The sequence below is a fragment of the Chaetodon auriga genome, chromosome 12 (genome assembly GCF_051107435.1).
Source record: "Chaetodon auriga isolate fChaAug3 chromosome 12, fChaAug3.hap1, whole genome shotgun sequence".
In the NCBI taxonomy this organism is placed as follows: domain Eukaryota; kingdom Metazoa; phylum Chordata; class Actinopteri; order Chaetodontiformes; family Chaetodontidae; genus Chaetodon; species Chaetodon auriga.
In genome coordinates this window covers 12,130,001-12,135,192 of record NC_135085.1, presented here as the reverse complement: position 1 = coordinate 12,135,192, position 5,192 = coordinate 12,130,001, and the positions used below count along the sequence as shown (strand labels likewise).

Here is a 5,192-nt window from a genome sequence, read left to right as displayed (position 1 = left end):
TGACTTTGTCTCCTCTTCTGCCCTCTGGTAATTACCTCAGCCTTCTGTACCTGACTACATTTGTTGCCTTGCCCTTCCTGGATCTGTTATTGAGTGGGACTGCCAATTGTTTGGCTTGCCAAGCACTTCCTGAAACTGTTGCTCATTCTGGACGGAGCATCAAGCCAGCCTCATCTAAGGCTCTAAAAGACTTCCATGTTCAGGTAGCGCTGCTTTTGGGTCCTAACTTTACTCGTTGCAGTATGATTACATACCTGCAAATTTAATGACATTCCCATCAGCTTCAGCTCTACTTTGTGTTTCCACTTTGTGTCACTAATTAGCAAATGTTAGCGTGCTTACATGCTACACTAAGTTGGTAAATGTCATACCAGCTAAATATTAGCATGTTAGTAACTCACAAACCCCAATATTTTAAATATTATCTGCAATATTGCACATACAGTCCACAGTTTACATTTATTTATCATCCAAAACTGCACAAATATTTTGCTATGTTTAGCTTTTTTTTTGCTTGTAAATATTGTCTATATATTAAGTTATATTGTATTTTTTATATTATTATACATTATAATACATATTATATAATGATATATTTAGTTTTACTTAGTATTTTTTTTATTTTTATTCCTGCTTACATTTTTTGTCACTTGTTACTTGTTACTTTTTTCTAAATATTGTGTATACACGTTTGCCTGTATGTTAATGCTACTGCAACAAAATAATTTCCCAAATTGGGATCAATAAAGAAGCAGTCTAAGTCTAGTATTTTCACTGTGAGCACAGCAGCATGCTGATGGCAACATTTCACTCAGTCCAGCGTTGTGCATAAGTATAGCTGCTAGCTTAGCTGGAGATGCTTAAAGTCTTAAAAAAAAAAATGTTTCAGTTTGTTTTGATTTCTTTATGAAATTACAGTTATTCAAATTGTATTATTCATACTCGTTATTTATACTCTTTCATACTCATTGTCTTTTGTCTTTTCCTCTCCCAGGCTCAACATACAATTATCTCACTCCCCCCTTGTTTTCCCACCTAAATCTCTGCTCTCGGTCTCTTCGTTTTTCTTCCTGCCTGGCTTTTTAGAGAGACTCCCTAAGCCGTACACCCTGCAGCACGCTGAATTGTGGATCCAAACAGCTGGAGCAGCAGCAGATAGACAGTGACTGAGAAAAGGGGAGGGAGGGGGACACATAAAGAGGGAGAGAGCAGAGAGAGCGAGGGAGGGAGAGGGAGAGAGAGAGAGATGAAAAGCATGCCAAGCGAGAGAGAAGCGCTCACACTGAAGGAGGCACAGGCAACAGCTACAGCAATAGCGCGCTCCTTCCCCATCCTCCCTCTTCTTTCTCATAATCCCACATCTACAACGGGGGAGATGAAGGGTGCCCTGACCCGCTGAGGAGCGCAGTCTGAAGGAGAGGAAGATCTCACATGAGCCCCCTTCTTGTGAATGCCCGGATCATTTTGGGGGGACAATAACCAACAAGGAGTGAAAGGAGGTGTGTGCACAGGAGGCTGTCGGCGGGAGGGAGGGAGGGAGAAGGAGAGCAAAGAGGGGGATGAGTGGCAGGTTTGGTACAGGTGCCGATGCCAGGGTCTCAGAGTGAGGCAGAGACAGACTGAGGGGGACCTGAGGAGTGGAGGGCCGGCACGTGTGGACCAGTGTCAGCAACTTGTGGGCCCAGAGGAGGGGAAATAGATTCACATACGCACACAGCTGGACAGATGAGGAGGCATCAGGGACCACACTTCAGCCCCGGGTATGTCCACTCACACTTCACACACACACACACACACACACACACACACACAAAAGCATGTGCGTTTTATCCTCAGTGTTTGCTGTGTTTTTACCAATAGAGCGCAGAAACACTTGAAACGCAACAGTGCGTGTTTGCTGATCTTCAGGGTTGACGACTACCCACCCTGACAAGTCTCCCGACTTGCCCTCAGATACTTGCACCAAAGGAAGGAGGGCGAGGAGGAGAGATTCTGTTTGTCTTTGTGTGCGCCTGGTCATGTTTTCTTACCATCTACGTCTTGTTATAACATTATTGTATACCACTGGCGGCATTTCATAATGGATTTTGTAAGCTGTCAGAGTGATGCGTGTAAATGAACCTCCACTGCTGGAACGTTTCACGTTGTCGGACAAATTAAGCATCACTCTCGTTTCATCACTTGTTTTTGTGGCTGTAACATGGCTCATTACATGAACTTTGTACACGAGTTATTTGTTCCACTGTGCAGCCAAATATTGCGCACATTAAAAGATCTGAGGGGATAACTTGTGTGGCTGCTGAAAAGAGCTGAAGACGAGTTTGTGCACTCTGGTCTGAGACATGTATAGCTCTGCTTACCCATGCTACTGCAGTGTGGGGTAACATGACATGTGTGGCCATGTGTTATGTTACATTGTGGCAGAGTGCATGTGGCTTATGACAGCAGGTTTGCATGAGGTATAACAGCCAGCCACTCATCTTTCTCTCCATCCAAACCCCCACCCCTCTCTCTGTTCTTCTTCTTTTTCCTCCATCTTCCTTCTGTCTCTGTTTCCAATTATAGGCTGTCACCTCTCTCGCTTTCCTCCTGATCCTATCTCCTGTTTCATTCTCTTGCTAAGCAATTACCTTTACCTGACACTGCCCCTCCGGACAGCATGGCTGGCTAGTTTCCTGTCTACCTTTTCGACAATCAAAGTGAGCGATGGGCAGGGATTTCATGGCCATTTTACTATGGACCCCAAAACCTGAGCAAAGGGCGACCTCAGAGACGCCTGAACACAGCAGCCGCTTCATATTATCGCTGCTTTCATTCAGTAGATCCAGAAAAGATATGTAAATAAGAAATGACTGTGGGGGCTTTTCAGTGAACTGGAGAATTATGCCTCTAATCATGCAATCAGCTCATTATTTCCTGCTCCTCATTAACTTGTTTGGGTTTCTAACTTTATCACTGTTCGCAGTCTCGACGTCTTGAAAACAAAACAAAACAAAACCAAACAAAAACTAGCTCGCCCAATGGAGCTGGCAGGCAGATCACTGCCAGCATATGGGCGAACTTGCTGTTGGTGTTTGAGAGAGGAAAAACTTGCCAGACAGCTGAAACCCCCCAAACACAACCTTTCTTCCCTGCTGAGTCCTTGCCCTCCTTCTTGTCTCAAAGCCTGACTTTAAAACGTTCTCTCTATCTCCTTTCCTTAAACCTCACTGGTAATGATCTCGTCGTATAACCTCTTTACTACAGCAGTACGACTCCTACGTAAACACACATATTTACATAAAAAACAGGCACACACTCCCACCACCAGAATAACCCTTTTAGCGCAGCAGCGTGACAGCTACCTGAAGCATAGCATCACTGTCCTTTCTGCTGCCAAGCTTGTAAAATAGTGTGAAGAGACACAGATGGAGTCAGAGACTGGAAATCAGACACTGTAGGATCACTCAGGAGAAGGATAAGAGGGACAGAGAGGGCATAATTAACAGAGGGAGGAAGATGGGAATAGTGGCATAAAATTAAATAAAAGAAGATTGAGATGATAATAGAAGAAGGCGGTGAGTCAAAGGGATAGACGGGACGCAGAGTTCTGAGGCTGACTCAAGAATGTAGGTGAAAATGTGTGGACTCAGTGTTGGACTCAGTGCTCCTGATCGCTGATGTGTCGATGGACACAACGGCAAAGCGTTTTCAGCCACAACTGAGGAAAGATGGCGAAAAGAGAGACAGGGAGACAGAGAGAGGTGCACATCGACACTGGAAACAGAGGGTGTTTGATTAATTTATAAAAGCCTTCTGCTGCATCTCTTCAAAAGAACATTTCAGCTCATTAGAAGTCTTATATGTGTGGTTTGGTTATCGTTCCATCGGTTATTATGACATTCTTACAAAGCAAGCAAAGATCAAAGAACATGGTGTCCTCTCCACAACCAAGTCCGAAAGACCAAGATACACGAGCAGATGAGCAGACAGATGAAACAGTGACCAGATGATCTAAACTGCTGCATGTAGAGGTAAACGCCAACTTTAGCTTCCACACTCAGCAGGCCTCTATTTTTGGAGAAAACGCTCCGATAAACTAACTGTGCACACACTGTACACTACCTGCAACTAGCTGGTGAACACAGTGGAGCATTTAGCCGCTAAAGAGCCCGATATTTTTCTCAGGAGTTGGTGGAGATCAAAACCAGAGCTAAAAGAAGAGTGAATATTGGACTTAGATTTACCAGGTGGCCAGACTTGAAAAGAAGGATGCTCCTCATCTGCTGCATAGATAAGCAACCGTTTGCTAACACATTGGCCATATCAACTTTACCAGGTGGATAGATATGTCAGTATTGTGTTTGCAAATTATTGAGCTGCTTTGAGTGGCAACACAGTCAATTACTTCAAGCTTAAAGAAACATTAAAAATTCACATACAGCTAAGAATGCAAAGGCAGGAGCAGGCAGGCAGAGCTCTGCATTGTTTTACTGTATGTAGGTACAATGAGCATCAAATGTTTATCTGGGCTGTTTAGTGTTAGAGTTATATTAGAGATGTATATATGTAACATGTGACCATGGAGTCCCTCTTTAAACTGTAAAGGACGTTACCAACAGACAGACTGGGCAGAAATTTTACAGTTTGCTTTTGTTTTCTCTTCCAAATAACTTTTTCTGACCTTTGTTTAAAACCCGCAATAACTAAGCCTCCAGTCCGGAGAGCACAAACATTTCCACATTGTTCATTTTATTCAAAACCTCTGTGATCATCCGGGCGCTCGTGATTCTTGCCCTGTCTGACTTCTTTTTAAATTGGTGAGTGCGGTTTTCTTATAACCGAAAGGAAATTTGGTCAAAGCTGTGGAAAAGGGACACCAGCTGTATAAAACCAGAATTTCCCTTTCAGGCTTAAAACCCTCAGCGGAGTGAGGAGTTCAGGAGACATGGGAGCATGTGAAACGCAGATGGTTAATGCTTCAGGAAGGAAAAAATGTGAGCGTGATGCTTTCGCTCGAGGAGGCAGTGTGAGAGCAGAGAAGGAGCTATGATTGGCTGCGTAGTGAGAGGATTTGATTGGGAAGGTGACCGGGGGTATGTGGGCGTGTTGAAGGAGCTTTTGATCTCAGTGTGTGCACAAGTGTGTGTGTTTGAGTGTGTGTGTGTGTCTGAGGATAACGGTTGACCTTGAGAGATGCACCAAGGGTTTTA

General features: G+C 44.0%; 1 protein-coding gene across 2 annotated transcripts in view; it reads left to right on the top strand.

The window, feature by feature from the left end:
* The first annotated feature begins 1,275 nt into the window (after window positions 1-1,275).
* Window positions 1,276-5,192, top strand: part of lingo3b (leucine rich repeat and Ig domain containing 3b) — a 36,220-nt gene continuing 32,303 nt past the window's right edge. The window contains exon 1 of one of the 2 annotated variants that reach the window (XM_076744700.1): window positions 1,276-1,760. The gene's annotated coding sequence lies outside the window, so the exon portion shown is untranslated. The remainder of the gene's footprint in view (window positions 1,761-5,192) is intronic. The other variant, XM_076744701.1, reaches the window with a different exon arrangement.